Genomic DNA, 24,462 nt, shown 5'->3' on the forward strand with positions numbered 1-24,462 from the left:
TTTTCCCCTGACCCTCAGGAACAGATTTAGGGAGGTCACAGGAGTGCACAAGGGGAGGAGAGGGGGGAAGTCCCATTGTAGTAGTGGGCATCACTGCACTGGTTTCTGCTAGTGCAACAGGTTTAATCGAATACACCTGATGATGATGATGATGATGATTTATACCCCACCCATCTGGCTGGGTTTCTGGGTGGCTTCCAGCAAAATATTAAAATACAATAATTCATCAAATATTAAAAGCTTCCCTAAACAGGGCTGCCTTCAGGTGTCTTCTAAACGTCAATTAGTTGTTAATTTCTTTGACATCTGGTGGGAGGACATTCCACACAGCGGGCGCCACTACCGAGAAGGCCCTCTGCCTGGTTCCCTGTAACTTTGCTTCTCGCAGTGAGGGAACTGCCAGAAGGCCCTCGGGACTAGACCTTAGCGTCCGGGCAGAACGATGGGGGTGGAGTTGCTCCTTCAGGTATACTGGGCCGAGGCCGTTTAGGGCTTTAAAGGTCAGCACCAACACTTTGAATTGTGCTCAGCCAATGTAGGTCTTTCAAGACGGGTGTTATGTGGTCTCAGTGGCCCCTTCCAGTCACCAGTCTAGCTGCCGCATTTTGGATTAGTTGTAGTTTCTGGGTCACGTTCAAAGGTAGCCCTATGTAGAGCGCATTTACACAGCAGTAAATATAAATTGTGTGAGAGTTTCACATGTACTGGAAGCTTGAAAACAGGGGGCAAAGTATTGTCTGAGCTGATTTTAACAGCTCCCAGGAACCTGGTGAGATCTGAACAGTTGAAAGAGACTCCATAGGTCACCTTGTCCAAACTTTATTGAAAGTATGATCAAACTAGAAGATAAGGGAACCTTATCCCTGACTTTTCCTTGGAGATTTACACCAGGGGTATGGAAGTTCAAGAAGTTGTTGGACTGCTACTGCCATCAGGGCTCACCCACACTTTGCTTTTCCCGCACCTGCAGACCCTCCAAATGTCCCTATTTTCCAGGGACAGTCCTGGATTTACAGAAGCCAACCCAGTTTCTGATTTGATCCCGGAATGTCCAGAGTAGCTGGGGTAACCCAGTCAGATGGGTGGGGTATAAATAGAATTTTATTTATTTATTTATTTATTTATTTATTTATTTATTTATTTCTACTTCTACTACTACTACTACTACTACTACTACTACTACTACTAGATAGGAGGCCCCTATCTTTATTAAAGAGCTGTAGGAGGGTATGCACCTAGGAAGAATGGGTCTGAACAATTTTCTAGGCATGGGTCTGAGTGGTTTTTCATTTTCCACACTACTTTCCCCAGGAAAACCTGCTCTTTACTGCTGAATCAGAGCAAACATCAAAATCCACAGGAAACCTGATTGACGTTTGCTCTGATTCAGCGGTAAAGAGTAGGTTTATTCAGGGGGAAGCGGCGGGAGAAGCAGAAGTGTGGACAAGGTACAACAGGAGCAGCACTTCAGCAGAATCTTGAGGGTCACAGGTCCCCCCTCCACTCCTGATTTATGCAACCCTTAATAATCTGTTCTATTGAAAAACTAACTAGGCAATGGCAGTGCTATTTCTTAATGCAGTTCCTAAAGAGGGAAGGGCATTTGGGGAGGCTTTGCTCCACTAGAAATGTTTCCTGAAACACAGTTTTTCTTCCCTCTCACCTGTTGTATAGCTATAAAACTGCTAGCACATTTGCAAAGCTAAGCAAGATCCCATAGGGTTTCAAACTGGAAGGGGAGCCATATGTTGAGATTCCTGCATTGCAGGGGGTTGGACTAGATGGCTCACGAGATCCCTCCCAAGTCTACAGTTCTACGATTCTATGCTTCATACTGTATATCACACAGCTCCTCTCCTGCCTGTACAGTGGTACCTCGGGTTAAGTACTTAATTAGTTCCGGAGGTCCGTTCTTAACCTGAAACTGTTCTTAACCTGAAGCACCACTTTAGCTAATGGGGCCTCCCTCTGCTGCCGCGCCGCCAGAGCACAATTTCTGTTCTCATCCTGAAGCAAAGTTCTTAACCTGAAGCACTATTTCTGCGTTAGCAGAGTCTGTAACCTGAAGCGTATGTAACCTGAAGCATATGTAACCTGAGGTACCACTGTACTAGCAAAATGTTCTTGCAGAGGTGGGGGGGACAATATTATGTAAGGCTAGGGAAAGTTCCTGGAATCAGATGCAGATGAGCGGAAGAAAACAGCAATAACCTTCTCTCGTTGGGGTGCAGGCCAATCCTCTAGCTGTTTCATTGGCTGCAATCCTCTTTTCAAAAGTGAGAAAAAATGTGAGTCATTCTGAGCGGCTGCTGTCACTGCAGCTTTGGTGGGAACAGCCTTCTTTGATCCTCAAAAGCATGAATTCCTCTGTTAGCTGTAACCTTTTCCTGGTTGCCGGCCAATCTCTGCACTGAGAGAATAGGACATGAAAGCGCCATCTGGGGGAACCTGCAGGCCTCTGCAGAAAATGAAACCAAGGCCAGTTATTATGACAGAATATGAGATTCATCAGCTTCTTCAGTGGGTGGGAAGCTTGAGTTCTCAGTTTAGATTAAAAATCAACCCATGCAAAGCAGATTCTGTAGCGTGCATGGTGTAACTGAGTGCATTCAGAAGCTATGTACCTCATCACAGATCTCTGCTGGAGGCCCTCACAAAGATGTTTAATTGGTAAATATTTGGGAAACAAAGATTTTTGCATCGAGGAGCACATTTCAGCTGAGCTAAATTAGTGTGTCTTGAATGTTATGAAATCACACTTCTTTCTTCCCTATGTTCTGATCTTCTCTGTGGGGGTCTGCCCACAAATGTAAGTGTTACCACTGTTACCACTGTTACCAGTCTCAGCATCTTAAAAAAAAATATATCCTCGTGAAAATTGATTGATATTTTAGCATGGGTTTCCCAAATATTCCTTTTTTTTTTGTTTGTTTGGAAAGGCAACCTTCCCTAATAGTATGCAATTTTCCTATGCTGGTTTCACAAAAAATATGCATTTTATGCATAATTACTTTAAACATTACTTGACTTGAGAAATGCTTTACATTTTGGAGAAGTGTGATTTTTTTAAAGGAAGTTTGTGTTTCAGTTTGTGCATTGTATTGGAAAGAGTGAATTTGGTAGTTTTGCCTTTAAATGTGACCTGAATAATAATAATAATAAAACTTCTCCCATCCCCAATGGTGGCTGCCATTTTGTTTTTCCCATATTTTTTTTGTTGTTTTTTTTTTTGTTTTTTGCGTGTGAAGTACAGCATTGCTCTGGGACTTTATTTTGATGGAAGAACTGGTGGCCACCTCAAAGATCATGCTCACCTGTGGAGTGCAATATTTTTCTTGGGTGTCATTCCTTTCCCCAAATGCCCTGGAATGACACTACACTGGGGCATTCTGGGGGGAAATAAATGTCGGCTGCCAGGAGTGACTACCAGTGTCTGCTCTACCAGTTTCCTTTTGTATCCAATGCTTCTTTCTTAATCATAAATTAGAGGGGAATGAACCAAGTGGGCCCCACTTTATTCTGCTATTCATTTCAAAATAAATGTACATCCCTATATCTCTACTTACAGGAAGCTTTACATTAAATGCATATAACAAACACACCCCGGGACATTGTTCATCCAACTGCATGTTCATAATTGCCTGCTGAAATCATGGAAGTATTTATACCACAAATGTTCTGGAGTGGTGTAGTGCTTCACATTTCTTGTGCTATTGGGCAAAAGTGCCGCTCCAGAGAGAGTGACATTGCCGAACAACTAATGCAGCAGAATGATGGGTGCTTGGTCCAGTATGAACCCATGACTAATGCACGGTGGCGCTGTGGTCTAAACCACTGAGCCTCTTGAGCTTCCTGATCAGAAGGCTGGCAGTTTGAATCCACTCAATGGGGTGAGCTCCTGGTACTCTGTCGCAGCTCCTGCCAATCTAGCAGTTCAAAAGCACACCAGTGCAAGTAGATAAATAGGTACCACTGTGGTGGGAAGGTAAACAGTGTTTCCTTGTGCTCTGGTTTCCATCAAGGTGTTCCATTGTGCCAGAAGCAGTTTAGTCATGCTGGCCACGTGACCCGGAAAGCTGTCTGTAGACAAACGCCAGCTCCCTCTGCCTGAAAGCGAGATAAGTGCCGCAATCCCATAGTCGCCTTTGACTGGCATCAACCGTCCAAGGGTCCTTTACCTTTTTTACCTTTTACCTGTGCCAATGACATGTTGCAGAATACACTTGCAAAAAAAACAACAACCCATCAGTCTGGAAGGACGCTCTCAAATATGAAGTAACAAAGTGTTGGCTGTGCTATATAAAGAAGCCTGAACAGTGTAAACTCTATCTATATGTTCTATCTATAAGCCCTATCAGTTTAATCAGAGTTAAATTCATGAGCTGTATCTGTCTACATGGGCACGTAACTGTCGGATGAGAGGATTTCCTTGTCAAACACAACCAATCAATTTTTAGAGAGAAGAACAGAACAGATATGTTCAAGGTTGCTGTGTTCTAAGGCAGCCTTCCCCCAACATGGTGCCCTTGAAAACTACATGTCCCACCAGCTTGCACAGGGTGTCAGGCAATATGGGAGTTGTAGTCCAAAATAATCGGGAGAGCACCACATTGAGGAAAGCTGATCTAGGGCAATGGGATTCTGGTCAAGGTGATCAATCAAAGAGGATTTAAGATAAGAGCAGAAAGGTTGATAGGTCCTTTGGAGGTCATGCAGGCCTAAAAGAAGATCATTAGTTTTTGCTTTCCTCCCAGTTGGCCCTTGGTATTATCTCAATCTAGAGTTTAACATGAGTTTTAAGATTGTATTAATCCATGATAAATGTTTATCTGAATGAACCCTTAGGAAAAGGAGGACTGCTGGCAATGACTCTATAGTTCTCTCCCCCCACCAATTATTTTAGAAACCCTCAGCTTTGGGACGACAGGGAGAAGGCAGATAATTTGCCAACAGTTCTGTTTCTGTGACGGCAAATCCATCATTCCAAATCAACTTAGTATATTTGAGATACTTGAAGTTTGCGGTTGTATTGTTACAAATCTGCTTCGATTAGGTTTACCATGATATGACTTTGTGGTTTTTTTCTGTATTTCAATGAAAAGTCTCCTGGATTAATGTGCCCTCAAAGCTCTGTAAGCTGCTTTCCCTAAATGTGCTTTATAGGGATAATTCGTAAAACTGCATGAGATAAAACATTAATTATTGCTATGAAAACGGGACTGCATTGTTTTGCGCCGATCTGTTTTGATGCGCTCCTCCACTTCTTTACATGCCTCCAAACAATCTGGGTGAAACTGAAAAGAAACTCAAAACATCACAAGGCTGTTTTTAACTGCAAATGAAAACCAGGAAATAAAACAATCCTTTGTTCGTTTTATCAAGCACACTCCAGCGTGCTTCATTCTGCACTGCCTTCCAACTTGCTTAAAACATGTACAAAATGGGTGCTCCAATTTCAATCGGATAATACTTTAAACCTCCTTTGTGCGAAACTCATGGAGCAGGCTCAGAAAGAGTTTGTCAGTTCATCGCCTAATACACTTTGGGCAAGCCAGCGTATGCCGATGGTTCATTGGTAAAGGTTGAATATTCGGTTTTGTGCCATGGAAGGCCTCAGACCCTTTTTCGGAACGAGGGCCACATTTCCTCGTGGGCCACTTTCCAGGGGCCACATTGCAAATGGTGGGTGGGGCCAGGCTAAAATGGGCAGAACAAGGGATGTGACTCTTACAGCAAGCGATATTCCAGAAGTTGGAGGTTTCTACACATAAACTTCTCCACCCTAGCAAACACAAAACATTGCAGCCAGGTAAAAGCATTCAAGGAGGGCATGGTCAAAGAATACGGGGTGGCCTGTGGAGAGGTTCAAGGGCTGGACAAAGACACTTGGAGGACCAAATTCAGTCCTCAGGTGCTACACAATGTGCACATCCACATATAAAAGGGAGGGAAACAAGTTCTCCACTCTAACTGTTTTCAAACAAACTGCACACTTTAAGTCAGGGATGAGGCAGCTGAAGGTCTCTAGAATTTGTTGGACTACAATTCCCATCATCCTTGTTTACTGGCCATGCTGGCTGGGGGTGCTGGGAGGTGGGGTCCAACTGCATCTGAAGGGTCACAGGTTCTCCCATCAGTCCTTTGGGTGCATATACAATTGATGTTGCATGTTCTGCCCTTGGACAGACCATCAGCTTGTGCCAAGGGGCACATATTATTTTATTATTTCATTCCTCATTTATGTCCCACACCCTAGCAACCATGCAGCACTAGCTAAGATAATACACTTTGAAAAAAGGAACAGGACACCTTATCTTAGCTCAGTTTTTTTCCCTGTTTCAGAACTGAGCTCACCATCCTTTCACGTGAAAATACATTTGGGGTTCCCACCCAGCTTTCCTTCAGCAGCGGATATCAATCTACTGTCTGCCCACCATGACCCAAAGCTGCCCATCTCCTTCATTACATGTTGCGGTGTAGGGTTTGGGGTGTTAAACTAGGACCTGGGAGACCAGAGTTCGAATCCCCACTCAGGCATGAAACGCATTGTGTGATCTCAGGCAGTCACTGTCTCTCAGCCAGACCTACCTCACAGGGTTGTTGTAAAGATAAAAGTTGAGCTCGTGGGAGAAAGTGGGATATAAATCACAAATGAATGAAAGTTGTGGTTTTCAGACTCAAAACCAGGAGGAGAGAGCAAGTCAGTCACTCACGTAGCTTCTCCGTCTGCACACGGCTTTAGTTTCTGATCATAAAATCAACACTATTCTTTTAGAAGTTCTAATATTTAATGCATCACAAGTGTTTGCGAAATGTGGAGATTATTAAAATTTTTATAATACAATATGCCGCTGTGTTTATATATTAATACATTGGAACTCGTTAGCAACAACTGTTGTTAAGTAAGCTGTTAAGATGTCTAATGTTGTGGTGTGAAGAGGTATGCTTGGACTGGTTCCAGTTTCTTTTATGGATCATTATTATTTGAATGACATGAGTGTGTTTACTGAAAGACTGATTAACGACTAGCTTTGACTGACCTCTGTGGAAATGCTCGCTTTGTAAAGAGAAATTAGAGGAGTGTGTTTATTTCAATCCCTAATGCAGAGAGAATAATTGTTGAGGGTGAATAAACACAGGGCCTAATTGATTACTTAGACAGCAAGAAACCCAATTAGGGGAAATGAAAAGAAGAAGGGATTGAGGACAGTTTGATTAATTTATTGGGGATCAATCTCTCTTAAAGGCTAAATATTGCTTTGCAATGATCAACACTCTTCAGCACATGGAAATGTATACATAGGTGGTCCTGACGTAAAGTGGGCTGCTTCGGGTGATAGTTTCTGGGGAACAATATATTTTGCATTTGTTTGTATTTTTTTTATATAAAAAAAAAGTTACTGAAAGAAAGTTGTGAGGAAGCTACATATATTTGATAGCATGGTGTGAGTATCTCTTCCTTAACCTCTGAGGAGTGGGGGCAGGGACTAGTCTAGTAGTGGACTGTGGGGTCTCAGATTTCACCGCCGCCCTATGTGTTGCCAAAATTCAGCACCCCTTTGACTTTCGCACTTCCTCTTAAATCATAGTTGTGGCTTCTCCACAGCGTCCCCAGGCTCTACACCCAGTGTGACCAAACCAGTTGCACTCTCCTAAATCTGCCTCTGACTAGTCCAAGATTCCTTGGGCATTGTTGGAGTTATAATGCTCTTATTGTTTTCTGTCTAAAAATACATTTTCTACTTCTGCAACTCTTTGCACCCCCCCCCCAAAAAAAAGACCTGATGATACCTCCCTCTTGTGTGTCAATGGGACCTGCTATGATTGTGTAGGATTAAGTACTGTAAGTGAGGGCTGCTGAATTTGACCTGAATCCTGAGTAAACATCCAGGTTGCTCTTTGGATGAGGTTTAGAACTTACCTTATCCAAATTCCCCATCCTTTGAATTGTTCACTTTTGGTAAGTTTCTGTTTGAGGTCCGCCAGGCAATTAACTTTCACTGTTGGGTATGGGAAGAGTTCCAGCAGTAACTCAAGTGAAGGGACAGCCAAACTCTGTTCCTGGAAAAGGAAATATGAGTGTGTGTTTGTGTGTGTTTTCTAAACCAGCTCCAACAATACAGGTAGTTTTGTATGTGGTTGTGTTTTTTGTCATGATCTGTTGGTTTTTTTAGTGACTTTTCCAGAGATCATTTTCTCACCCAGCAAATTGTGAAATTTGTGCCTTTAGTTCTTGTGGAAAAGGATGCCCACTTCACACAGAGGCCTGCACGACGGGTGTGTGGGAGCAGGTGTGTGTGTGTGTGTGTGTGTTAGTGATTCGCTGCCCTTCAGCTACCTTGAAGGCTGGGAGTACAACAGTATTACATCAAAATGATATGTGTGCTTCCAATCAATCATAAAATCATTAAAGGGCATTAAAAGGAATAACTCATTTGGCTGCAGAGAGCTCATGTGTGTGCCCTTGAATTCAAGAAGAGGGCACAGCCATGAGCCCACTGAGGCCAAACTCGTTACCTCTTTTAACACCCTTTAATGAAAGCAGTTAGAGCATGGATTTTAGTCACACTGAAACAATAGAGACAGTGGGGGGTGGGGAGCAAAGGGGAAAGGGTTTAGGTAGAGGAAAAGCTCCTTTCAGTTCTTGAACTGGGCTCAGGAGCTTCCCATGCTATATCGGGGGGGGGGGGGACTCCTTAAAGGCATTAAAAAGAGGTTGTATCTTTGAGGCCAATGCTGAACACTGCAGGCCAGCTTCAGTAATGTCTGTGAAGGATAACAGCCACGGGAGACTAAATTTGTGCCCTGTAACAGAAGAAGTTGATAATTTCTGCAGCTCTGATGGGAAGATGCCTGATCATTCCCTGAGGGAATTATTTCTGCCTTTGATCCACACACAAAACTCATTTTCCCATCAAAAAGAGTTGCGCCTGCATAGCCATGGCAATGTATCACCCTAATAATGGTCAATGAGATGTTCACACAAGGACCAAATGCAGGATATACTTGAACCGTATGAATAAGGAAATGTGATTGCTCAGGGTGGACAGAAATGTTATAATCTGGTACTTAAGTTGTCCCAATAGAAAAGAATGAAAATGTAGGCTGGTTGCCTGTAGCAAGAGTACAGAGCAACTCTACATCAAGTCACATTCCGTGCCCAAGGCTGGCTTAACTTTCATTACGTACCGTATGTCTTCCTCTTCCTTATCCTAACTTCCTTTCATGAAGGAAATCATGGGATTTCCAGGCAGGCTCCAATCCACACAATGACCAGACCTAGACCTGCTTAGCTTCAACGTGGTTGTTCCAATAATTTTGGAGGTGGGAGCCTGGTGGTTTAAGGATGGTACTTGGCAGTTCGAGCTAGGAGCCTGCCAGGATAAGGGAAGAGACTATCAGAAGGTTTGTGAGGGCCAAGGAAGGCAACAAGCACGCCAGTGAAGAAGCAACTTTCCCTGCATTATAAACACTTATATGGGCCTATGAACTAAGCATGAATGCCAATGTCAGTTTCCTTTTCTTCCAAAAATCACAGGGGGCAAGAAGAGATCCTGTGGTGATAACATTTCTATTGAAATTGTGGCATTTTAAAATAGAGCAAGGGACGCGGGTGGCGCTGTGGGTTAAACCACAGAGCCTAGGACTTGCCGATCAGAAGGTTGGCGGTTTGAATCCCCGTGACGGGGTGAGCTCCCGTTGCTCAGTCCCTGCTCCTGCCAACCTAGCAGTTCGAAAGCACGTCAAAGTGCAAGTAGATAAATAGGTACCGCTCCGGCGGGAAGGTAAACGGCGTTTCCGTGCGCTGCTCTGGTTTGCCAGAAGCGGCTTAGTCATGCTGACCACATGACCCGGAAGGGGTACGCCAGCTCCCTTGGCCAATAAAGCGAGATGAGCGCTGCAACCCCAGAGTCGGCCACAACTGGACCTAATGGTCGGGGGTCCCTTTATCTTTACCTTTAAAATAGAGCAACCACAGTAAAAAAAAATCTAAAATATACTGTGTTTATCTTACAGTTTTGGAAATCTCTTATATCAGTACTTTGAGGTTCGCTGAGTCTTGTTCCCTCCACCCCACCCTCCAAAATGTGTTGTATCCACACATTTGCTTTAGCTGTTGTTTTTTATGCCCATGAAGCTTTGCTGCCTGAGGCAGAATAGGAAATGGAGGTCCCTCTCCCCCAAAACAAGGTGTTTTGTACACAAAGATACTTACTTCGCCAAAGCTTTATTAGGCATTATGAATATAGGCCATCATAAAACATCCATATATAAAACTTTAAAATATATACAAAAACAGCCATGTAAAATATGTAATAATGAGGATTTTCATTGGAGTTTCTTCCCGCTAAATAGTGCCATTCACCACTCTAAGAGATACTATTGACAAAAACTCAGCCACCCTTGCAGTTACTTCCAGGTTAATGTCAGACAGATAGAATTTGATACTTTTCTTGTGCCATGATGCTAGATTACCCCCCAAAATGAGATAGCACGTGTTTGCATAGCTACCTTTGTACACTATGATGTCCGAGGTGTTTTGGCACCTAAGAAAGAAAATCCCACAAGTGCCTCACTCTGGAAGTAAATAATAATACTATGGTAATAATAAATTAAACAACAACAATTTGCTACCCCTATCAGGTCACCCAAAACCAGCTCCCTCCTTCTGCCTAATGGTAGGGCTCTTCCTCCTGGTATCACCACAGGGGCCAGGTAGCTGTTCCTTGCTTTGCTTGAAAGCTCCCACCTTTTCTCCATAGGCCCAAATGTTGCCCATTTACTTTTGTGTGTGTTGAACTGGTGGCAATGAAGCCATCTTTGCTGCTTTCTGAGCTGGGTCTGTTTCAGCTGGAACACAGTGAGTCAGATTCTGAGAGAATGTTACTCGTGGGAGCATTTTGGATAAATTTAAAACCTGCTCCATGTGATAAATGAGCTAATGGAAGAAAAAGAAGTGGGGGGCGGGGACGGGACACCCAACCAACAGATTTATGTTTGTAACAGATTTTTTTCCTCGGGACTGAGAGACAATATGTAGAACAATGGAAGTGGGTCTCCTTGAAGCAAACGGGCACAGATGTATGTATCCAAGTAAGTAATGATAGGGCTAGTGTTTCAGGGAAAATTTCAATCCATAAACATAACATGACAGAAGAGACACTCAGGGTCAAATTAATCCTTATGGCAAGTATAACATAAGGCATAAGACCAGACATAAGATACTGGTCACTGTGTTTGCCATTGGCAAGTCAGAAATAGTTTTTTGAAGCAGGCAAATGTCAATACTGTTGCCATCTGAGAAGCCAGTTCAAACATTCCTTGAGTCAGCTGTTCAGAAATAACTGATTCATGCGAGTAGCAACTGATTCATGTGAGTAGACTCATTGCATGACAGAGAAGGCGTTATCAGAACGGAACAGCAGCTTCTTCCATGAAAATCAACACTGAGTTCTCAACACACCCTTCTCACAGAAGAATTAGCTCCTTTGAGAGTTTCTCCTTCAGCATTCTTCGTCTGCACTTACTGACTGACCCAAATAACACACCCTATGTTTTTTTTGTGTGTGTGGTTCTTGCGTTGAGGAAAACTCAACTAGAGTTCCCATCTGGACAACTTCTGGCAGCCACATCTGGGCAGGGCCAGAGGCAAAAAGTGGGCAAAGCAATGAATGTCAATTTTGTATACAAAACTAGTTTCCACACGCACTCACACATGCCCCTCTATCCTCTGTCCAGGCAACCAAGAGGTATTACCAGAGTTCAAGAATGCATTTCAGTCTGGGGAAAAGCAGTGCGCAAAGCTGGGCTGGTGAAGGGTGTGACATGAGGGGTGTGGCTAAAGAGCACCTGGGGCCTGAGTACAGTCCAAGGGGCCAGATAGAGGGACTTGGGCGCTACATTTGGGGCCCATGCCTGAGACCCCCTCTCTTTGACTTTTTTCTTTATATATTTCCAAAATAGGCAAATCACTATCTGTGTAAGCAATTGTTTAGAACAGTGGTTCCCAATTGGTGGTCCGCAGACCCCAGGGAGTCTGTGTAACCCACCCAGCGGGTCCATGGCACCATTCACATAACAAAACTAGCAAAACCAAATTTTTGTTTACCTTAGCACAGTATGGGAGTAAAAAAGATCAGGGAGAAGCAAAGCAGCTGTGAGCTTTTCTCTGCAAAACCAGACTTTCATGCATTCCCAGTAAGATGTAGCGTGACTGGGGTAATTTAGTAATTTTAGAGGGTGAACATTACTTTTTGCAAATTTATTCAGTGAAGGGTCTTAAAAATATGTTTTGGGGTATAAAGAATTCAAATCTGCTATCATTTACCAATTAGGTTGGTAAGTCTACGTTTGATTAAAAAGCACATAAACTGTTCCTGGAAAACCAAAGAATTTTAATTTACCTTCTGAATATGTCAGATCATTCTTAACAATAATAGTAAGTACTTGGCAATCATTTTGACACGATTTCTATACAATTTTACATATGTTCTACTTACCAAGCAAAACTTAATTATATTAATTTAACCAATATATATTTTGAATTCCCAAGTCACATTACAACTTTTTTAGCACCTCTCATTTTTGGAATTTGGAAGTTTTAATATACAACATGCCCCATATGCAGTATGGAGCAGGGGAAGCCTGGTTGTCTGAATGCATCCTGAGGACACAAGACAGAATGCAAAAGGCCTGGTGAAGGGGTAGTGACTCATCATGTGCTCAGTTCTGTGCTACATCATGCCATGTGGCATCACAGTTTCCTCTGACCACTCTTGATTCTGAACAGGAGTGGAAGGAACTGGAGGAGGAGGAGGAGGAGGAGGAGGAGGAGGAGGAGGAGGAGGAGGAGGAAGGATGTATATTACGGAACCAAGCCCTTTTGGTGAAGCCCCATCCCTTCAGTTTCCCAAGCAGGAAACCCTGAGGATGCTTCTTCTCCCAGAGGAGGATCCAGACAGCAAGGAGGATCCAGTACCATCTTCCAGGGAGAGGTGGCACATCAAGAGATTCAATCCACTAGACATAGCATCCACCTGCAGGCCAGGAATTCCCACTGGGACAGGGGTTCTTGAAAATAACTGGAAATTCTCCACCTCTGCTTAAAGGTTGGGTGGGTAAGCATGGAAACTTGTTGGAACAACATCACAGCTCCTGAGCAGTCTTGGAACTCTACTAATCTCACACCCCTGAACCTTGATCCTTACTCCTGGGCCAGACTTCTTTGTTTTGTAAGACCTCCAGGACTAGATTTTGCTCTTTGCTTGCCACTGAACTTGTACCATTAGATTGCTCCCCCCCCCCTTTTAACTTTTAGTAAAAATGGCACATATCAGTGGTTTGGATCAGGAGACAAGATACATTGCTTCTTGGCTGACCCACAGTGTCAAGGCAACCACCACGGACCGTGACATTGCACTGTGGCCAGCCAAAATGCTCTAGGCCTCACCGACATTGGGCTTTCTTTTGAGAATCAGATTGACATTTACAGAACCTCTGATCTTTGCATATGCGACAGCTCACAATGGACATCACTGATGGACATAATATTGGTTATCCTATACCTGCAGTCCAAGATGCTGCGTTAACCTAGGATTCTACTAGGCTGTGTGCTGTATCTTGCTTAAGGCTCCTTCTCTCAGACTGGAAGCAGGAGACCCAGCCGTGCAGATTCACCCTGATGTGCCAGCATTGCAGCTTGAAGGATCAGGCCATGAGAGAATGACCTGGACAAAAAAGAAATGCCTTCAGGATAATGTCTAGGTGAGCATTTGTGGAGCATTAAGAGATGATCACCTGTCAGGCAAAGGGATTGACCCAGATCGGGGGAAGAGTGTGGAAGAGAATTTTAATGAATTCCTGCAGCGTTAAGACTATGCGGAGCAGAAAAAGAGCTTTGAGTTATGCATGGTGGCACAATAAAGCACACTGCAGGGAAGTCCAGCGCAAGGCCTCAGTGAGGTGAAGCTTGATGAAAAGATAGAGGGAAATGAGGATAAAGCTGGCAGAAACAGCCCCTCTTCAGAACTGTGACGTTCAAGGCAATGGTTTCACATGTGATGCTAAGAGCACAATTTTCAAGCAATGTGTAAGTTGGCCAACTGCATTCCCTGTGGGCACATAAGGAACTAGGCCAGTTCACACCTTACTGCTGGACCAGAGCTGCTATTGAAAAGCTGCTTCCATTTGGCCAGGAGGTACCCTGGATTCTTCAACTTTGATGACCTTTCCAGATGATGTTGACCTACATCTTCCATCATCCCTGGGGAGGATGGGAGCTATAGCACAACAACTTTTGAGGCCCTAAGGTTAAAAAAACCCACTGGCCTGGATTGTTCGATTAGTTCCTACACCAGCATCCCCAATGGAGGTTCAGTACCAGTTTGAAAACTCAGTGTACCACCCGGGTACTCCATGATAGGATAGATGCTCTTGGGCAGACCCAACTCCTCCTACCAAGTGGATGAAGATCCTGGCAATGGGGTAAGGTAAGGTTACCAGACGTCCCTGTTTCCCTGGGACAGTCCCCGGATTTACAAATCAGTCCCCTGACAAAATCCATCCATTTAATAGGAAGTTGAAAAGTGTCCCCGGATTCACTGAAAAAAATCTGGTAACCTTAGGGTAATGGGGAGGTTGGTCCATGGCATGGAATAGGAGCAAGGCGGGAAAACATGGGAAGAGAAGGAGCATGACCTGGAATTTTATAGGCGTGCATTGTGCAATTTCTTATTAACTGTTCAAGACACTTCTCTGCTGCTCTGGCTGGTTATCCTGTAGCTCCATCCTTTTACTAGAGTTGACAGCAGGTGGTAGACTGGATCCCAGCCTAATATTTCCGGGGTGCTGGATTCATGATCTACTATAAGTTCACATTCTGACCCTTGTGTGCATTACTCCTGTGAAATGGAAGGTTTCATTCCTGCTCTCCCTTCAGAAACAACCAGTAGCAACATATGAATTAAACTCAAGTGACAAGAAGCTGTGTTGTATGAACTTGGACCAATACCTTTTACCTTGGGAAGTCCCTGTAGGCAATTGATGGGAGACCTGCAGCTTGCCAGATCTTGTTGCACTCAGGAGTAGATGTTGTGGTGGAGCACTGATGCTCACCTGACCTTCTAACAGCTGAGCTACTGTTGCTTATTGGGAAGGAGAGAGGGGGACAGCAGGCAGGTCGGTGTGGTGCAAACACTCCAGAAGGGGCATCAGATTGGCTCTGCCAGCCTATTTGCACTGTGCCAACCATTTGCACCACCTCACCCTTCCCTGCCTTCTTCCCAGTAAGCAACAGTGACTCAGTTGTTGGGAAGAGAGTGCCAACCCCACCACTGCACCGTCTGTTACTGGTTGGACTGCAGTTCCCATTGGCCATGTTGCCTGGGGCTGATGGGAGTCGGAGTCCAACTATAACTTGAAGGACAGAGGTTCCCCGCCCCACCTACAAACAGTTTTTCACACAAAGACTTGAAGCTGGCTAATGCTAGAACCGTTTGGGTGTTACTAGTGGGTAAAGGATGGGCAAGCAGTATTGCACCCACTGGCTCTGCCATTGTTTTGCACATCCAGCTCAACATGGGCACCAAGGCTCTGTCTGCATGATTGCATGTAGACCCTGCAATGCGGAAAGGCATGGAGCCAGTGAGCATATTCCATTTTTCTCCTGATTCACCCAGTTCAGTCTGCACTGGGGCAACGTGATCTGCAGAGTCCATGTAGCCAACTAGGTCTGCAGTGGCTGTCCATAGGCAGGGCTCTTTCCTGTCTTTGTTGCCTAAAGTCCTTTCCCTTGAGATTCATCCTGGGACCTTGGTTCTAGCTGCAAAGGGTTGCCATACATCCGGGAATTCCCAGACACGTCCTCTTTTGGAGTCCTACATGCCCATCTGGGGAGAATTTTAAAGCAAGTGTCCTGGATTTTGGATATATATATATATATATACCGGTAAATGCACAGGTAGCTCTGGTTTGGACTCTGGCTCTGGCATGGGCATCCTGGGCTCTGGCGATGGTGACGGCAGCCCAAACTCTAGCATGGTTGAACTGGGCTCTGGTTCAGGCTCTGGCTGTGGTGTTGGCGTCCCAGGGTCTGGTTCAGGCATGGGCACGGATGATCCGGACTGTGGCTGTGGTGTGAGCAGCGGGCTATCAGGCGATTGCCCTAAATTGTGTCCAGATTTTGACCTCTTGAAATATGGCAACCCTAGTAGCACCAGCTATGTTCTACAACTGAGCTATGGGGACAGAGGTTGACTGACTTCCATTGTTGGGATAGGGACAGAATTACCTTCCAGATCTGATTGGCTGTTTACCCAGATTCTATTTATGCTGTGGTTCCTTTCTGTGCTTTGTGAACCAAAGAGCTGGCAGTATGGGGACGGATGGACTTTGGGGTCCCTTGCCAATCCTTGTGATCCTCACAAACCATGGCTAATAGCATCTTTTAAATCATTGCTTCCCTAAAGTAAGAATGAGAAATAGATTGAAAGACACACTACCCTGGTTTTAAACATATTTATCAAATAAAGTAGCAATAATGAAGATGGTGATGATGAGTGGTATATTCTATAGAAAATATGAATGGCTCAGTAGACTGGTTATTAGATTTGAAGCCTTTCACCTCTTACTCAGTAGTTTGAAGCTAGCTCAGGTCACTACTGACTCCAAGGCATTATCACATGATTAATGCCCTATAAAAACCACTGGAGGTTTTCATCTAGTGACTGCTTCTGTCCCCATTTAACTCCCGGAGAGCTTTGTCATTATGTGGTACTACCTCTAAGTTATGCCTTTAACTGACAATCTGCTTCCCTCTGCACAGTGAACTTTCTTCCGCCCTGCTCTCTAAGCATATATTCAACTGCCTGTGAACCTTAGAAGTGGGTCTCACTCATTCATCCTTCTCTTATTCTTCTGATTATTCAAAATGCACATTTCTGAAATACAGTGGTACCTCGGGTTACATACGCTTCAGGTTACAGACTCCACTAACCCAGAAATAATACCTCGGGTTAAGAACTTTGCTTCAGGATGAGAACAGAAATCGTGCGGCGGCGGCGTGGCAGCAGTGGGAGGCCCCATTAACTAAAGTGGTGTCTCAGGTTAAGAACAGTTTCAGGTTAAGAACGGACCTCCGGAACGAATTAAATACATAACCAGAGGTACCACAGTACAAAGCCTGAGAACTCTGCTATTCTGATTGTTTTGCTGCCACATGCATTATTCAAAAGTTGGAATGTCAATGTTCCCTCAACGTTTGCATTGGTAATCCTGTATGCTGGATATTATTATTGTTATCATCATCATCATCATCATTATCATTACTGTTATATTAGAAGCTAAGAAGAGCCCTGTTGGGTCGGAACCTGAATAGCGGTTACACACTGATACAGGATGGCTCAGCACCCCAAAATTCCCCCCAAAGCCAACTTGTGACAAGAATTTCATTTGAACAATGGATTGTTTTCAGGGGAACAAAGCCTCAGGTTAAGGATGCAGTCACTTTTTCAAACTGCTGAACGGAAATCTGGAATAAACCCGAAATCTGCTAACCACCTTGGAAATGACGCTTTCCACACTACATAAGGGAATTTGGGTGACCTCCATACCTGTTGGGTCAACAGAGCCCTCAAAGCCCCAGCCCTCAAAGCTCCAGTTGCCTCTGGCAGCTCCCCCAAATCCTTTGTACTTCGCCAAATGAATCAGCTTCACAATTCTCTCATCTTTCACCCTCCCACTTGGAACTGCCACATGCTCCCCTGCTCGGATGAATCTCATCTCACCACTGAACGGAACCCACTCTGTTCTCTCCACACAGAACGTGCCTGCAAAGCTACATACTCATGCTTGTGCTGTGGATATTATTAGAAATGCAAATAGACCTTGAAATGCTGCATTGGGTGCATGAAGCTTGCTTCTTCCCAAACAGAGACTTTTCTGGCTCTTTCTGAGCTCACCTTTCGACACAATGAACTGATCTGACAACACAGTTGTACCTCACTATGTTTTCTCTTCGCTTTTGATGAGAGATAGTGCTGGAATGGGTAAGAGGGTCTGCCGTGGAATCATTTTGAATGCAAAGATCATCTGCAGTAATACGACGATGACTAGAGAGTGTCTGGCCATGTGCAGAGTACCAGTTCCTCTCTAATAAAGAACTACAAGCTGCCTCTATATATCTGGTGTCAGAGGACGGGGCATCTAGATCAGAGGCCTACTGTGTTCTTGCAAATTAGAGAGTCAGGACCAAATTAGCTGAGTTGGTGAATGGGTGATGGCCTCTGTGGCTGTATCAAGTTTTGCACTCCTATCTCTTAAACATCTAGAAGAACTTGCCTCATGTCATGCCATCACGATAGTCCACCATTTCCCAATGGTGTAGAGCAGCCTTTCTCAACCTGTGGGTCCCCAGCTGTTGTTGAACTACAACTCCCATCACCCCTAGCTAGCAAGGCCAGAGCTCAGGGATGATGGGAGTTGTAATCCAACAACATCTGGAGACCCACAGGTTGAGAACCGCTGGTGTAGAGCATTTTTCTTCAACCTGGGGTCCCCAGACATTGGTAGAATACAACTCCCATCATTCCTTGCTACTGGCTAAGCTGGCTGGTGATGAGGGGATTCTAATTCAACAATATCCAGGAGGCCCAGGGTTAAAGAAGTCTTAAAGAAGGAGAAAATCAAGATAAAGAAATATTGTGGAGGAGAACAGGGCTGTTAATTGCTACTAGACAAACTGGATGCATGAAAACTCAGCATGAGAGGTAGTATACCTTTGAATATCAATTGCTGGAAATCACAACAAGGAAAGTACTATTGTACTCGTGGTCTGCTTGTAGTCTTCTCTGCCAGGCCACCATGGGAGACGAATTGCTGGACTAGACTGGCCTTTGACCTAGTTCAATAGAACTTTTCTTATATTCTTTAACTTTCCTGCTAGACAAGCTATGGGAACCTGTGATAAATATTGTTGAGAAACATTGGTTTGTCTGAATTCACAGTCACCGTTGGCACCTGGTTGGCTGCTGTGATATATGGGATGCTAGAATACACTAGTGGCCAAAATTGTGGAAACCTTTTGGGGAAAGTGTATTTCTGAGGTTTGGTGGCTCATAGCACCTGATGCGCTCTCTAAACACTCATGCTCATTGGCTACGTTCAAATGAAGGAAAGCTACAGTATATCAACCTAAGCAAGTTGTGCTTCCCTTTTCTGGTTATTTTACTATAACTTTTTATAGAATACAGATAATTGAACAAACTTTGTTGCATTACATTCTTGATTAAATTATCTTTCCATTGATATATAACTTTATGGCATTACTATAAAAAAGTGGTGTTATGAGCCATCAAACCTCAGAAATACACTTTTCCCAAAAGGTTTCCACAGTTTTGGCCACCATTGCAGATGGCCTTGAACCCACAGGACTCTTCTTAAGTTTTCAGGATCCATGGTTGAATGACATAAACCAGCACTGATTCATCTAAACATTTGCCCTGTAGAAGCCATGAGAATGCTGGTTTGGGAGAGGCAGGTGGACCCAGGGGCTAGGCTGGTAGAGAAAGCCATTATAATTCAATACCTTTTAAAGGAGGATTAGACAACTTCATGAAGGAAGGATCTATCAATGACTACCAGTCATTAACCACCAAGTTCATTGGCAGTATCCCACTCAGCACCAGTTGTAGAGGATTAACAGTAGGAGAAGCCTATTGCTTTCATGCCCCGTGGGCTTCCTGGAGGCCTCAGATTGGCTGGTGGGAAGAAGGATGCTAAACTCAATAAACCTTTGATCTGATCCAGCAGCATGGTGCAGTGGCTAGAGTGCTGGAAAAGGACCTAAAGATCACAATTACAATCTTTACCCAGCCATGAAGCTCACCGGGTGACCTTGGTCAGCTACTGCCTCTCAGCCTCATGTACCTCACAAGAAGGGGGTTAAATGAGAACCATGGACACCACACCTTGAGAACCTTGGAGAAAGAGGTGGGGCATAAATGCAAATAAATAGGAACATTAAGAAGTGGGACATGCACCTTGTGAACTATATTGCGTTGCCACTGGGCTTCTTGTGGAGCCTGCCTGCATTAATAGCAACAGCACCGGTGAGGCAGTCTTCTGCCAGCAGATCTTTGGGTGCTTGCAAATGCCCCGACCTTGTCACTCCCTAGATTCATCCCTGGCATAGTTCCTTCCTCCCTTCAGCTGCTTTATCTTCTCCACTGCTTGGTGGTGAGCTTCCCACTCCTCTCTCCCTCTCTCCTGGCGATCTTCCCCAAAGAAGTGTCAGGGGAGGACCTGTTAGGAAAGGCAACGAGTTGCTTTTACAGAGCAGATTGAATGGAGCATTAAACGACTGCATTAAGGAGGACTGCAGTGAGGCTAATGGTGGCCTCCGGTGGAAATGCAATGCTCTAATAATGCTCTCAGAAAAGGGGCACTTCCCAGGCCAGATCCCTTATCTGGTTCGTGCAAAAGGGTGCCCAAAGGTGATCCTTTTAGAAGGCTGGGCAGGGTCACCTGAACACCATAATTAAGAGGGGAGGTTGCCAAAAGAGGGTTACTATTTCCAGCTGCAACTCAGGGAGATCTGCTGATAATTATGGTTTCCTGCTAATCTAATTTTTACCATGTCAGTATTCTTTTATTTCCTGGAAAGACAAGGCATTTATTCAGATTCATAACCTGCCCTCTCTCTGCTGAGGCTCGTGGCAACTGATAGCAATATAAAAATAGTGGCCATAAAGCAATCAATAGTTTTTAAACATCAGCAACAGATAGATGGATGAACGGGCTGGAAAGGCAGCACAGCATAGATTAGTTTTAAAAAGAAGCAGCGGCAGTCATGATTCTATGTTAGCAGCACCATCATCAATAATAATAAATATATATTTCAAGGTCAGTAGGACCCTAAAGGGCATACATGCTAGAGTTGTGTGTTTTGTTTCCTAAAATCACAAAAAACCCCACACCATTTTATTTCATATAGTCAAGGATCAATTGTTTTATCATGAATATTTTTGATGAGATCATATAAGGAACAAAATACTCTCAGAGGGATGGGGTGACGATTAGTAATGCAGTACACCAGGGGAAGATTCAGTTCTATGTTTACCTCTATCAGGGATTTCCTTCTTGCGAGTGTAGCATGTAGGTTCAAGGAATAGACAGCAGCTCTATATGTTTGGGACAGTCAAGTGATGGTCTCAGGATCTACCTGGCTCCCAAACTTCTTGCTGGGCTCTGAGCATAGTCCCTCAATGCAAAGACCTCCATCCTTGCTATGCATCTGAGCTGGTTTCTTCCAAATCACACAGGTCCTTCTCTTCACCATCCCTCAGGATGAGCCACAAGAGATTCACTCAGAGATCTCCCCTCACGACCTCAGGTGATAATGAAGGCAAATGGCAATCAGTGTGCCACAGTGGTCAGAGTGTCAGGGGTCCAGTTCTCACTTGTCCATGAAGCTCACTAAGTGACCTTGGGCCAATTGCTCTCTCAGCCTCGCAGGGATGTTGTGAGGATAAACCAGGGAGGGCAGTGTTTATTACCTGGAGCTCCTTACAGGTAAGGTAGGATATAAATGTCATAATAAACTGATATATAGGGAGAGAGATTTAAAATGCAATGTATATAGAAACTCTTCTCTTATATAAGAGAGTTTGCTTGCTTATTTATTTCCACATTCCTCCAAGGAGCTCAATATAGCATACATGATTCTTTCATCATCACCCACCTTGTCGTGGACAGCTCAGTTGGTTAGAGCATGGTGCTGATAATGCCAAGGTTGCAAGTTCAATCCCTATATGGGACAACTGCATATTCCTGCATTGCAGGGAGTTTGATTAGATGATCCTCAGGGTCCCTTCCAACTCTACAATTCTATCTACCTATCATCTATCTGTCATCTGTCATCTCTCAATAAAATTCAAGGTAGGCCAAGCTAAGCAACAGCAACTTGTCCAAGGTTAATCCATTGAACTGAGTAGGGATTTGAACCCAAGTCTCCACAATCCTAGCCCACAACAATGACCATGGCACTACAAACAGCCCATGCTGTTCTAAGCTAGTGAGTATGACCAATATCTTCAGACCTAGCTCAATTCAAAAGATGGCTCCTGTTAAAACAAAACAACAACAACAACAATCATGTTACTAATCAGGACCAAATAGCTACCCTGCACTAAACATTTTGGAATAACAACCTCTGTGTTAGCTTCAGACTGTGCCATTTTGTGATTGCAATGCATAACAAATGGGAATACCATTGCCTGCAAAGGAATATGATTCAAAGGGTGGGGGAAAACACACTGTTCTGGTGCTTCCAGAGATAAACCTGTTTCTTTCTTTCAGGTATTGGGTATCAGGTGTGCTGGTTCAGCAGAACAGGGATCAGAACTGGTGGCATAGTTGCAAAAGAGGACCACACACACACACACACACACTCATTTCCAGCTTCGCCTCAGTACTATCTCAGCAAGCTGATATCTGGACACAGCCCAAGGTAGAGTACAGCCCAAAAATGTGGATACTGTTCAGCCAAGAACTGAATGCACATAAACTTGAACTTGGATCAAGGTGAAAGATTCTGCTGAGTGTTATGTTATTGTTACTATTATCACCACCCCACCCACACCATTGATTTAGATTCATCACCCAAGCTTCATCATGCACTCCCAAGATAGGTTGCAACAATTCTAAAGTAAAAAATAGTTAAATTACAGTCAAGAGGGTGGGTTCTAAAATGATGGGGGAAGCCAAGAATTCATTCTATGCTTTTGAAGAGAGGAATCAGAGCCAGTTCATTCTGCCAACAAGGATGGGCTGCACCTCAGATGGAGAGCACATGCCTTGCATGCCAAGGATGGACAGTACATGCCTAGCATGCAGAAGGTCCCAGGCTCAATCCCTGGCATCTCCAAATCTGACTGGGAAGGGCCCTGTCTCAAACCCTGAGGAGCTGCACACTGTAATTTAGATGGACTGATGAGGCATCTCCTGATGTTCGCTAAGGATGTCCTACAGCATCAGGAGAAAAAAGAAGAAATGTTTCAAGTAGAGGTATTCCAGGGGCTATGAAAGCCTGTGCAGTAGGGGATCTCTAGTTCACAGATGAGGAACCTAGAACTTTCTAAATTGTGTTGGACTCCCAACTCTCACTAGCCCTGGGCCACCCTCAGAGATGATTGGCGCTGGAGTCCATCAACATCCAGACGACCTCCAGTTTCCCTGAAGTTGGGGTGGGTGGCAAGGAAATCCAAGTTGCTAAACCTTGTTTAGGGAAGCTTTTAATGTTTAATAGACTATTGTATTTAATGTATTTAAATTATGTATTGTATTTAATGTTTAATAGACTATTGTAGTTTAATATTCTGTTGGAAGCCGCCTAGAGTGGCTGGGGAAACCCAGCCAGATGGGTGGGGTATAAATAATAAATTATCATCATCATCATCATCCTGAAGGAGGAAGTCACATCTCCCTGCCTTAAACTATCTCATTGGGTCGTGTCCCCCCCCCCCCAAACTGGGCCCTTCAGAAGTTCAATCTCTGGTTTATCTCAGCGGGGGGGGGGGGGGAGGGGAAAGCTTTGCTCGGAAAAGTGGAGAGCTGCTGGTGGTCAGCGTAGACAACAGAGAGCAAGAGCAGAGTGAGTTGGTGCAAGGCACACCCTATGCAACACAGATAAATGAAGGTTCCCATTTTCTCATTGTCACCAGGGTGTGCATTTATCATTCCTGATCATCATCAAGTGGCACTTGTGGTGTGCTGCAGGTGACTCCTTTTGGACGCCTCTGAGCTTCACCCTCCCATTCCTGGAAGCCCTCTCCGTCCTCCCATTCCCAGACCACCATAACCCTGAAGCTGTTTTACCTGAAAAACAGCCCATCTCCCCAACTCTGATTCCTGAGGAACTCTGACTTCTCCATACAACTGAACTGCAGCAGATCTCCAAAAACTGCGGGCTTCCTTTGGTTTCCCCACCCCGCCCCGGTCCCCTCTTCAAATACAGCTGTTTAAAAGAGGCATCTCTCCCTCTCCCCTTCCTCCTTAAAGCCATGTTGTTTTCTGCCTGAGGCTGGGACGAGGAGCTGACCTGCTCTATCCTGTGCGCCTCGCACAAGAGATCCACCCACTAGTACCATCTCTCTCTCTCTCTCTCTCTCTCTCTCTCTCTCGATACATCAGACAAGAAGAGAAGGATACAAGCGAGCAAAGCAAGGAGCTGAAGGCTGATGTCCCACCTCCAGAGGACTCCAGGAGGCTCCGGGCAGAGTTTCCCCTCCTCGCCGACAGATGAGAGAGGTGGAGGAAGCCAGGCGCCCAGATGCGTGATCCAGAGATCCGGTACCCGGGATCCGGCTCGCCCAACCCTCCTTTTCCGCGTCTCGGAGGGAGCCACGCGATTGCTCTGGGAAGCTTAAGGCAGCAGCGGCGGCGGCAGCAGCAGCGCCCTACTGGAGC

The 24,462-nt window shown here is 44.6% G+C and overlaps 1 long non-coding RNA gene across 1 annotated transcript; it reads right to left on the bottom strand.

Annotated features, from left to right (window-relative positions):
• Positions 1–1,182: 1,182 nt before the first annotated feature.
• On the bottom strand, positions 1,183–24,361 carry LOC308478539. Its single transcript, XR_013987121.1, has 3 exons — positions 24,243–24,361; positions 7,922–8,061; positions 1,183–2,458 (listed from the first exon to the last, which is right to left on the bottom strand). It is a non-coding gene; the product is annotated as an uncharacterized lncRNA (long non-coding RNA).
• Between the last annotated feature and the right edge of the window lie 101 nt (positions 24,362–24,462).

This window comes from Podarcis pityusensis (genome assembly GCF_964106645.2).
Source record: "Podarcis pityusensis genome assembly, chromosome: 5".
Lineage (NCBI taxonomy): Eukaryota > Metazoa > Chordata > Lepidosauria > Squamata > Lacertidae > Podarcis > Podarcis pityusensis.